The sequence below is a fragment of the Manis javanica genome, chromosome 1 (genome assembly GCF_040802235.1).
Source record: "Manis javanica isolate MJ-LG chromosome 1, MJ_LKY, whole genome shotgun sequence".
NCBI lineage: Eukaryota > Metazoa > Chordata > Mammalia > Pholidota > Manidae > Manis > Manis javanica.
The window spans coordinates 194,728,410-194,741,522 of NC_133156.1; positions in this window are offsets into that span (position 1 = coordinate 194,728,410).

Consider the following 13,113-nt stretch of genomic DNA (forward strand, 5'->3'; position numbering starts at 1 on the left):
CCTCTTGATTGCTCAAAGTAATTTTTGAAGTTTTCACTTTGAAATAATTTTAGACTTACAGAGAAGTTGCAATAATAGTACAACTTTCTCTTTACCCTTTACTCAGCTTTCTCTAATGTTAATGTCTTACTTAGCATGGTGCTACACCAAAACTAAGAAATTAACACTGGCATAATTACTATTGGCTACAGATTTCAGTAGTTGTTTATTTCAGTTCTTTTTCTTTTGTTTGTTCCAGGATCCAATTCAGGATCCCACAACACAGCTAGTTGTAATGTCTTAGCCTCCTCCAATTTAGGACAGTTCCTCAGCCTTTCCCTGTCTTTGTGGCTTAGACATATTTGAAGGGTACTGATAAATTATTTTGTAGAATTACCTCTCAATTTGTGATTGATGTTTTCTCATGTTAAGGTCCTACATTTTTGGCAAGGATACTGCAGAAGTGATGTGCTCTTCACATTGTATCATATCAGGAGATGCAGGATGTTATATTAGTACAGTGTCCTTAGAGATGGTGTCTTACGGGTTTTCTACCATAAAAGTACGATTTTCCCCTTTGTAATTAATATCTTTGGGGGTATTCTTTGAGGCTATGCAACTAACAACTTTCTCCTCAAATATTCTATTTCATCCTTTAATCTTAGCATTCATTGGTGAATCTTTCAACAATTATTACTGTTATTTCCTAATGGTGATTTTTCTATTTCCTGCATTCCTTTTATGCTTATAAGGTACAATTATTTGTGAGGAAGAGCTGCACCTTCTTCCACTTTTATTTTTGTTTCCACTTATTTACTTTTATCAGTATGGACTCATGGATATTCATTTTATTCTATAGGTGTTCATCCAATACAACCATGATTTATTTCATTGCTCCAGTTGTGCCAGCTGTGGCCATGTAGAATCTTTCATGCTGTTGCTTGGACCCTTCAACATGTTCCATCTTTTTTTAACACTTCCTTACTTTGTGACACCACAAGATACTCTAAACTCAGTTTTAATTTTCTCTGTTCTAGACCAAGAACAAACCAGTTAACCAACAAGTCATGGTTTCTTTCACTGAAAATAGTCTTTAGAAACTAAGATCTGGGTACTAGGTATACTCATTGCTACTAGGGTCCTATTGTACTTCTCAGACAGAGCTAGGAATTAAATTCATGTACACACATGCATATATATATATCTTTTTATTTTTTTATTTATCTACATATATAGTTTTAAAAATGAGTTCATACTGATACTTCCAAGTCCTATCTAAACTACAAGGTTTAGGCTAGCCTTCTGTCTTCCATATTTGTAACTTCTTTCTCTGACAGTGATCAATCTTGCTCTTATTATCTATAGTATATTTACCTATTTAATCAACCATAGAGTATGCAGTAGGTAGTTCCAGACTGGCCAATCCATTCTCCATTGAGAAATTTATTTTCTAGTTAGAGTAGAATGTTTATGTAGACTATCTTTTGACGTTAGCCTTACAATATCAGCCAAAATACTGTTTTCCAAAGTAATTTAGGTTCTTTTCCTCTGTATTCTTTGTGGTTAGGTTATTCATTTGTTACAGTTTTTATTTAATTTTGGGTTTCTCCCAAAATAGGGAGACTCTTAAAAATTAATATTCTTTGTGGTGCACAAGTCTATGGGTTTTGAAACATGTATAGAGACATTTATGCACCACCGTGGTCATGGTAATGAACAGTTTCATCACCCTCAACAGGCTCTCAAGCTGCCTCTTTGTAAAATACTGCTCCTACTACCTTGGATCATTGCTGCTGATTTTTTTTATCCCTATAGTCTTGCCCTCCAGCATGAGGTATAAGTGAAATAATGTAACATGCAGTTTGGGGTGTGGCCTCTTTCACTTAACATGTGTTTTAAGATTCATCCATGTTATGTGAATTGATAGCTCCTCTTTATTGCTGAGTAAGATTCTGCTGTATGAATGTACCCTGGTTTGATGATCTGTTCACCAGTTGAAGATCTGGGTTGTTTCTGGGATTTGGTGATTACAATTAAAGTAGCTGTAAACTACTGTAAATCAACTACCTGTGGCCAATGATTCAATCAACTGTGCCTCTGTAATAAAGCCTCCATAAAAACCCAAATAGACAGGATTCAGAGAGCTTCTAGGTTGGTGAATACATGAGGATCTGGGGGGAATGGCCCACCCGGAGAGGGCCTGTTAGACTTTTTTCTTCTTAAAACAGGTAGCTGACTTCCCTTCTGAAGAGCAGGAAGTCCACAGAAGGAATATCTGTACAGCCTTACTGAAGTAGGGGCAGGGTGTGGAGGGTTGGGAAAAATAGAAGGAAAATCAAAGATAATAGCCTAAGAATCATGACCTTTTCTACATACCTTGCTTTATGCATCTCTTCCATCCAGCTGTTTCTGAATCGTATCCTTTTATAATAAATCAGTAATCTACTTAGTAAATGGGTTACCTGAGTTCTGTGAGTGACTATAGCAAATTAATTGAACCCAAGGAGGGGTCGTGGGAAACTCTGATTTATAGCCAGTTGGTCAGAAGTCCAGGTAACCATCTCGACTTGCAAATACAAGGAGGGTGTCCTGGGAACCTCCAGTCGGTAGCTGGTAGTGAGAGGCACAGATAAGAACCTGGGCTTAAAACTGAAGTCTGAAGTGGAGTGGGTAGGATGCGGGCAGCCTGAGCCTTGAACCAGTGCAATCTGACAGTCTCTGCGTAAATGGTATCAGAATTGAGTTGAGCTCTAGGACACCCTGCAGGTGTCTGAGAATTGCTTGTTGGTGTAGGGAAGTCCCCACTCCACACACTTAACAATGAAATTAGTGACCACAATACCCTACCTGGGCACAAACACAATACAAAATATTCTGTGTTTTTATACCTGAAAGCAAGATATGTTAGACGTTTTTCTTCTTAAAACAGGTAGTTGACTTCCCTTCTGAAGAGCAGGAAGTCCACGGAAGGAATATCTGTACAGCCTTACTGAAGTAGGGGCTGGGTGTGGAGGGTTGGGAAAAATAGAAGGAAAATCAAAGATAATAGCCTAAGAATCATCTGTGAACATGCACTCTCTGATCTTCCTCTAGAAACTTTAGACAAAACTGGAAGAAATTCAAATGGTTTGGCCCGTTTCCCCCCAACCCCATCTTTTTTTTTTAAGCCTTTTTTTCTGGGATACTTTGGCCAAAGAGTAACAAGCAGTGAAATGGCAAAAGGCAGGCAGCAGGCAGGGAAAGTAGAAGCAAATGGCTGGGGTAAAACACAAACTGTAGGATTAGGTTCTGAATAATCAGGAATTGCATTGTAGCTTGTTATACATATTCCATGGTCATGATTTGGTATTTGCAATGAAAAGGAAAAGAACAATCTTCTAAAAAATAAAACGGAACAAATAAGTTGGTATTGACTGGAGAAGTCTATCTTTTCCACCCCAAATGTTACCTATTCACCTTTCTGATCCTCTCCATGTGATCTAGTTATTTGCACTTAGCATATTTGGAGGAAATAGTGAGCCATATTATCATTTTAATGGTGCCTGGATTCTTTCATTATGTAGTTGGTTCACATGCATCAACATTTTAAATTTTGGACATTCTAAAATACATTTGGCAAACGGCTAAGGAGAAAACCGTCTGTGAGCCTGTGGGAACTAAAACCTGGTACATGTCTGTACAAATGCAAAAGCCCCATTTGTGCTGTTCATCTTTCTAAGTTATATAGCTTTGTGTGACCTTTTAAAAAATATTCAAGTGGTTTTGAAATATCATTAAAAGGTGATCAGTGGTAATTGTCTTAATGATAGTACTCACATGGGAAAAAATATATTGTTAAGTGGAACCCTTTTCTAACCTCTGATATGATTTTTTTAGAGGCCTTTTTTTAAAAAGCAAGACATTTGAAAGTAACTTATTAAAGGCCAAATGAAAACACAACTTGCAAAGGGGCTTTAATTTCATAATGATTCAGAATTTTGAGCATAAAGTAAGACCAAGATCAGTTCTTAATTACTTATAAATTGATTCTGCCATTTGTGTTATCCAGCTTCCTTACTTTGGCTAGGAGGGCAGGAATAGGTGGAGAAATGGAAATAAATCAGCTCTTTTATATTTTTATCATCAGCAGTAAAATGTCCGGTGTGGTATAAATTACCACATAGAATTATCAATGCCATTTGACCCCTACTATGGATCATTGAAAACATGTCATGATTGGGAAGTGTTAAAAAAATCACATATTGAAAAACAACTGTGCCAGACACTGCTAGACTCTTTATATGTATCACTTAGTGTCCATAGCAATCCTATGTAGTATGTATGGGTATCTTCTTTTACACAGGTGGAAACTAAAGCTCCACCTTTAGTTTGGAAAGCTGAAACCACTTACTAATTGAAGTGGGTGACGAGTGGCAAGGCTGGGGTTAAATGGGTCTGGCTTTCTTTACAACCTATGTTCTTTCTACAGAATAGATCACTTGTACCATGACTGTCCCTTATTGCAAACTATATAAATTAAATGTTTTTGCAGCCCAAGGATGAGAGGTGGGCTAATTTTAATTTGACACAATGAGGAACAGTGGCTACTCTTTAATAGGATCCTTATATTAAGGTATATAGGAAGTGCCTTCCATGCCATGAATGTGTTTTGTGAACTCTATGGAAAACTACAAAAAGTCTATGGGACTGCAAATCAGTACATATTTTCTGTATAACAGTATGGGAAAAAATTGTTCATACCCTTTAGACCTAGCAAATGTACATTTTTGTGGATTGTCAGAAATTAAATTACAAGATTATTCATCTCAATGCTATTTATAATGTAAAACTGTAAACCATGCAAATGCTCAGTATTTTTTTTAAAAAGTAGTAAATATACTATAAAATCATACACTTTGATGTATTATTATGCAGTCATTAAAAATAAGTTTCAAAGAACAGTAACAAGGGGAATATTCTAACAATGTGATTTTCAGATGCTGTTTAAATATGTATTAGATGAATAAATAAAACAATTAATTCAAAATAATGCACATCATAAGAATATTTACCAAATCAGTGATCATGAAAAAATATTATGTTTTTCTTAAGGTAAATTTTTTGAAGTAGCCCTACACAGTGTATAAATCATTAGTGGTTCAATGAATTCTTATAATTCAATGCATTCTTGCAAAAAGAAACATGTGACTGCTATATGGTCAAGGAATACAATAATATCAGTAGCACTAGAAACCTTCTACAAGCCCCAATTGTCTTCGTATCCTCCAATCCCAAAGGTAACCACTGACCAATTTCTAACATAATAGATCATGACACTCTAGACCATTATTATCCTAAACTTCTAGATTATACCTATATTTAAATTTTATATAAATTATGTATCTATCAGATAATATGTGTATAGCTAATTTTTCTCAACATGTTTATGAAATTCATCAATTTACATAGAAATATTTTATTATCAAAGCTATTTATTCTTTTGTATATGTATATATTTATGTATACTTTCAATGGTTTTTTAACAAACATTGAGGAAATGAACACTAGCATGCCTTTGGTACACATACATAAGCATTTCTGATATGCCTAGAAGTGAGTCTGTTGGATCATGTGTGCATATCCAGGTTTAGTAGATACAATCAGTTTTCCAAAGTAGTTGTGCTAATGAACAGTGCTATGAGAGTGTGAGAGCTCCAGTTATTTCACAACTCACCATCACTTTGAATTATCAGTAATTTTAGCCATTCTGAAGGGTTTGTAGTGGTGACTCATTTTGTTGAGAGATTTATCATGAATGGATGATGAATTTTGTCAAATGCTTTTTCAGCATCTATGGAGATGCTCATGTGGTTTTTGTCCTTTTTGTTGATGTGGTGGATGATGTTGATGGATTTTTGAATGTTGTACCATCCCCACATCCCTGGAATAAATCTTACTTGATCATGATGGATAATACAATCTTTTTGACGTATTTTTTAATTTGGTTTGCTAATATTTTGTTGAATATTTTTGCATCTATGTTCATCAGGGATATTGGTCTGTAATTTCCCTTTTTGTGGAGTCTTTGCCTGGTTTTGGTATTAGGGTGATGTTGGCCTCATAGAATGAGTTTGGCAGTATTCCCTCTTCTTCTACTCTTTGGAAAACTTTAAGGAGGATTGGTATTAGGACTTCACTAAATGTTTGATAAAATTCAGTGGTGAAGCCATGGTCCAGGAGTTTTGTTCTTAGGTCGTTTTTTGATTACCAATTCAATTCCATTCCCGGTAATTAGTCTGTTCAGATTTTCTGTTTCTTTCTTGGTCAGCCTTAGAAGCTTGTATTTTTCTAGAAAGTTCTCCATTTCTTCTAGGTTATCCAGTTTGTTACCATATAATTTTTCATAGTATTCTCTAATAATTCTTTGTATTTCTGTGTTGTCCATAGTGATTTTTCCTTTCTCATTTCTGATTCTGTTTATATGTGTAGACTCTCTTTTTTTCTTGATAAGTCTGGCTAGGGGTTTATCTATTTTGTTTATTTTCTCAAAGAACCAGTTCTTGCTTTCATTGATTCTTTCTATTGTTTTATTCTTCTCGATTTTATTTATTTCTGCTCTAATCTTTATTATGTCCCTCCTTTTACTGACTTTGGGCCTCATTTGTTCTTCTTATCCTAGTTTTGTTAATTGTGAGTTTAGAGTGTTCATATGGGGTTGTTCTTCTTTCCTGAGGTAGGCTTGTATTGTAGTATACTTTCCTCTTAGCACAGCCTTTGCTGCATCCCACAGATTTTATGGTGTTGAATTATTGTTGTCATTTGTCTCCATGTATTGCTTGATCTCTGTTTTTATTTGGTCATTGATACATTGGTTATTTAGGAGCATGTTGTGAAGCCTTCGTATGTTTGTGGGATTTTTCATTTTCTTTGCATAATTTATTTCTAGTTTCATACTTTTGTGGTCTGAGAAATTGTTTGGTACAATTTCAATATTTTTTAATTTACTGAGGCTCTTTTTGTGTCCTAGTATATGATGTATTCTTGAAAATGTTCCATGTGCACTTCAGAAGAATGTGTATTCTGCTGCTTTTGGGTGTAGAGTTCTGTAGATGTCTCTTAGGTCCATCTGTTCTAATGTGTTTTCAGTGCCTCTGTCTCCTTACTTATTTTCTATCTGGTTGATTTGTCCTTCAGAGTGAGTAGTGTGTTTAAGTCTCCTAGAATGAATGCATTGCATTCAATCTCCCCTTTTAATTCTGTTAGTATTTGTTTCACATATGTAGGTGCTCCTGTGTTGGGTGCATAGATATTTTTAATGGTTATGTCTTCTTGTTGGATTGACCCCTTTATCATTATGTAATGTCCTTCTTTGTCTCTTGTGACTTTCTTTGTTTTGAAGTCTATTTTGTCTTCAACTACTGCAACCCCTGCTTTTTCCTCCCTATTACTTGCATGAAATATCTTTTTCCATCCCTTCACTTTTAGTCTGTGTATGTCTTTGGGTTTAAAGTGAGTCTCTTTTAGGCAGCATGTAGATGCATCTTGTTTTTTATTCACTCAGTGACTCTATGTCTTTTGATTGGTGCATTCATTCCATTTACATTTAGGGTGATTATTGATGGGTATGTACTTATTGCCATTGCAGGCTTTAGATTTGTGGTTACCAAAGGTTCAAGGTTAATTTCCTTACTATCTAAGAGTCTAACTTAACTCACTTAGTATGCTTTACAAACACAATCTAAAGGTTCTTTTCTGTTTCTCCTCCTTTTTCTTCCTCTTCCATTCTTTATATATTAGGTATAATATTCTGTACTTTTTGTCTATCCCTTGATTGACTTTGGGGGTAGTTAATTTAATTTTGCATTTGCTTAGTAATTAGCTATTCTACTTTCTTAACTGTGGTTTTATTACCTCTGGTGACAGCTATTCAACCTTAGGAACACTTCCATCTATAGCAGTCCCTCCAAAATAGACTGTAGAGATGGTTTGTGGGAGGTAAATTCTCTCAGTTTTTGCTTATCTGGAAATTTTTAAATCCCTCCTTCAAATTTAAATGAATCTTGCTGCATAAAGTATTCTTGGTTTGTGGCCCTTCTGCTTCATTGCATTAAATACATCATGCCACTCCCTTCTCGCCTGTAAGGTTTCTGATGAGAAGTCTGATGATAGCCTGATGGGTTTTCCTTCGTATGTGATCTTTTTTCTCTCTCTGGCTGCTTTTAATACTCTGTCCTTATCCTTGATCTTTGCCATTTTTATTACTATATGTCTTGATGTTGTCTTCCATGGGTCCCTTGTGTTGGGAGATCTGTGGATCTCCATGTCCTGAGAGACTATCTCCTTCCCCAGATTGGGGATGTTTTCAGCAATTACCTCCTTAGAGTTACTTTGTATCCTTTTTTCTCTCTCTTCCTCTTCTGGTACCCCGATAAATTTGAATATTGTTCAGTTTAGATTGGTAGCACATTTCTCTCAATATTCTTTCCTTCTTAGAGATCCTGTTTTCTCTCTGTGTCTCAGCTTCTTTGTATTCCTCTTCTCTAATATCTATTTCATTTACCATCTCTTCCACCATATCTAATCTGCTTTTAATGCCTTCCATTGTGCTCTTCAACAATTGGATCTCTGATCGGAATTCATTCCTGAGTTCTTGAATATTTTTCTCTACCTCCTTGAGCATGTTAATGATTTTTATTTTGAAACGCCTTTCAGGAAGATTCATGAGGTCAATTTCATTTGAATCTTTCTCACATGTTGTATTCATAATTTTCCTTTGTACCAGGTTTCTTTGGTGTTTCATATTTGTATATGGCACTCTCTAGTGCCCTGAAGCTCTACTCTCTGGATCTGCTCAGCCCCTGAAGCAATGTCAGGGGTCACAGGGGAGTAGAATTGGTGCCTTGGGGGAGGAAAGAGTTGTTTCCTGCTTCCCAGCTGCTATGCCTGCCTCCACTGCCAGAACCAGTGGGCAGTGCACACAGGTATACACCTCTATGCTTTGCATTTCTGGTTGCTGTAGATAGGGTTTCCCTCTGGCTGGCCTAATGCCAAGGTAGGGTTTGCCAGTTTGCAAGCCAGGTTGGGCTTGCTGGGAGAAAGGCGCATAGGCTGCGTAGCATGGAGGGGGTCCTTCAAGCTATGTAGCCAGTCAGTGAGCTGGAGCACCTGAAGATCAAGAAAGTTCCCAACCTGCTGGGCAGAGCGCATGCAGACAATTTTGTCTATGTGTCCTTTCTCCTGAGCAGTAAGCTCCATGCAATCTTTGCCCCTTTAGCAGCCCCCTTGCTGTTGGGAAGTCTCTCAGACTGCCCTCCTTTCTTTTGTCACAGAGCAGCCAGATATGGATCCCTGCTTTCCATAAGCAGCTGGAATCTCAGACTCTCCAGATATTCTGCCTGTTTTAGATTTCCAACTCCCTAATCATGAGAATGCCATGAAATCACCATGAAATGTAGGTTTATGCTCCCAGAGCAGATCTCCGGTGTCAGTTATTCAGCAGTCCCAGGCCTCTTCTCCCTCCCTGTTCCATTTCTTTTCCTCCCGCTGGTGAGCTGGGGTGGGTGAAAGGCTTGGATCCAGCTGGGCCATGACTTTGGTACAGTACCCTGTTCCATGAGTTTTATTCCTTTCTTCAGGTGTATGCAGTTTAGCGCAGCCCTCTTTCCTGTTGCTCTTTCAGGATAAGTTGTATTAATTATATTTTTGTATTATATGTGGTTTTAGGAGGAAGCCTCTGTCTTACCTCTCACACCACCATCTTTAATCCCTGCATGCAAGTTTTTAATGTCCATCTAGTATAGCTTTAGTCTCACCCCACAAAACTTAATATGTAACATTTCATTATTGCTCATAAAATATATTTAAATTTTGATTAAGTACTTGATCATTATTTAGAAGAGCTTTGATTAGTTTTCAAATATTTGGGAATATTTTGATTTATTGATTTTAGCTTAATTCCCCTGCAGTCAAAGTATAATTTTAATCTTTGATAAACCAGCTTTTAAAATCAGCTGAATGAGTTATATCAATTTTGATAAATGTCCCATGGGTATTTGAAAATAATTCATACTTTTGGCACATTTTCTATAAATGTCCATTTGATCAGGATAATTGTCATGTTGTTCAAAAATTTCATATTATTACTGAATCTTTCCCTGATAGTTCTATCCCGTACTGCAAAAAGTATAGTAAAGTCTCTCACAATGATTACAGATATTTCTATTTCTTCTTTGAGTCCTATCAATTTTTGGTTTATACATTTGGGAACTATGTTATTTGCTAGATACATATTCAAGACTATTAAAAATTCTTGGTGAATTAAATTTTTTCATTGTGAAATATCTTTTATCGGTACAAATGCTTTATGTATTAAAAGCTACTTTGGTATTATATATAATTCTGTCTTTATTTTAATTAGTATTCTTTGGCTTTTCTTTTTACATCTCTTATATTGTGGCTGGATTGTTACCTTCAACTTTTCTTTTTTCTTTTTAATCTGTGGTTTGTCTCTTTAAATATCATATGGTTTCTTTAAAAAAATTCAGTGTGAAAATCGTTGCCATTTCCCCCTTGCTTGAAATAATTTGTATAGTATTAGTGTTATTCTTTCTAAGTGATTAATTCAACTCTGAAGTAAAAACATTCAGACTTAGAATTTTTGGTGGATAGATGTTTAATTACTGATTTAATTTTTCTAAGAGTCACATGACTCCTAAAGTTTGTTTTTAGTTAAGTTTTAGTAGACATGGCTTTATAAGTTTTATAGACATAGGTCTGCAGGACCTTGATTGGAATTATGTTGCTTAATTTCTAAACATTTTGATATTGGGTTCTAACTAATCCAAAGGTCATCAGAAATTATATACTTTATAACTTCAATCCATTAAAATGTGTTAAGACTTGCTTTATGGTACCAAATAAACTCTGTGTTAAAACTTCCCTATGCACTTGAAAAATTTTCATATTCTGAAGTTGTTAGTAATTTTCTCTTTATATACATATTAGAAAAATTTCATTAAATATGTTTTTCAAATCTACATCTGTTCTGTCTGGGATCACTTTCCTTCAGTCTTAAGAAATTTCTTTTGTCTTTCATGCAGTATGGGTGTACTATTGATACATTTCTCTGAGAATATACTGTGTATAGGTAGGCATTTTGTTTTCCAAAATGGTATCATTTTATTGTCTTGTTTTCCATGGCCAATGTTGAGAAGTAGGCTTTCATTTTTATTGTCATCCTCTGAACAAAGAATTCTCCCCTCTTACTTCAACCCTGACAGCTTTTGAGATTCTCTTTATTTTTGTTTTTCAGCAGCTTAACTCTAATATGCCCAGGTATGTTTTTCTTTTACTTATCCTATTGTGATTCACAGCTTCTTGAATATGTGGGTTGATGTCTTTCATCACATCAAGAAATTATAATTCTTAACCATGTTTTCAAATATTGCCCCTTCCATTCTTTCCACTGTATCTGTGACAGCAAAGCATGCACATTTTTAGCATCCCAAATCCCTCTTACAATACTGTTCTGGTTTCTTATTTCTTTATGTATTTAATTCAGACCTTTTCTTCTAGCCAGCCTTCTATTCACTTTTCTTGTTTTATCCTCTGCATAGTCTGCTGTTAAACTCATTCAATGATTTAATTTCTGTTACTGTATTTTGTAGTTCTAGGATTCACATTCAGTTTTTTAACAGATTATAATTCTCCATAAAAATACATCAAACTTTCATCTATTTTTGTCCAACTTTTCTTCAGTTTTAATTATCATATTAGTAGCAATTACTTTAAAGTCTTTTCTAACTTCAATATCAGAATCTGGCTAATCTTCCTATTACTGTGATTTTAAAATTATCAGCCATTTTCTTCTGCCTTGGACATTTAACAATTTTTTAAATTATATTTTTGACATTGTGAGTGATATAGAATCTCAGTGTTTTTTACTTTCACTAATGAGAGTTGAGTTTTGTTTTGGGAAGTAATTACATTTCTGGATGATAATCTAGATCATATGGTGGCTTGATTTTTAAACTGTAATAAGGAGTGACTATTTTGATATTGCCTTAATCCTATAGTATATGGCATGGTATTTTGGGGATCTCAGAAGAATCTCCTGGGTATTCACCAAGGACTTTTCCCTTTGGCAGGGGTACAACTCTACCATTTCCCTCATTTTGTGCAACATCTGAAATTTCTATTCAGGTCTAGCCCTCCATAATTTCTTTGCTAGATTTTCTGGAATCTTGCCCTACATATGTGAAGCTTCAGAGTCAGCTAAGGGCCCAAAGAGACCACTATATGATATTTTTTTAGTTCCTGGGCTGTGACTTTCTATTTTTCCCTCTATTGGTTTATAAGATAGAAATCTTTTAAAAATTATTTTTGTAGTTATCATACTACTACAACATGCATTCCTTATTTATCAAAGTCTAATATTAACAAATACTCTACCTTTCTCTCTCCAAATACATGGCTCTTAGAATACGTTGATTCCATTTGCTTATCTCCCAAATAATTTATTATTGTCTTGCAACTTAAAAAATATACACACACAAACATTGTAATGATTTATAAATTCAGTGTTCATAATTTTTATTAGGGCTTATTTTTATATTTGCCACTTTCTTCTTTCTTTCTTTCTAGCATCTCTGGCTTTCTATCTAGGACTATCTTCCTAATGACTAAAAAGCAACTTTCATAATTAAAAAAATGCATTTTTAAAATTTATTCCTCCATTGGAAGACACTTAGGTTGTTTAAGTATCTTGGCTCTTGTGAATAATGCTGCAGGAAACATGGGAATGCAGATATCTGATACCCTGTTTACATTTTTGAATATATACCCAGAAGTGGGATTGCAGGTCAAAATAGCAGTTCTATTTGTAATTTTTTAAAGAAACTCCATCCTGTTTTTCATGATGACTGTACCAATTTACATTCTCATCAATAATGAGTGAGGGTTCCCTTTTCTCCACATCCCTACCAACACTTATTTCTTGTCTTTTTCATAATAGACATTCTAACTGGTATGAGGTGATGTCTCATTGTGGTTTTGATTTGCATTTCCCTGTTGATTAGTGATGTTGAGTATCTTTTCATGTGCCTGTTGGCCATGTGTATGTCTTCTTTTGGAAAATATCCATCTAGTTCCTCTGTC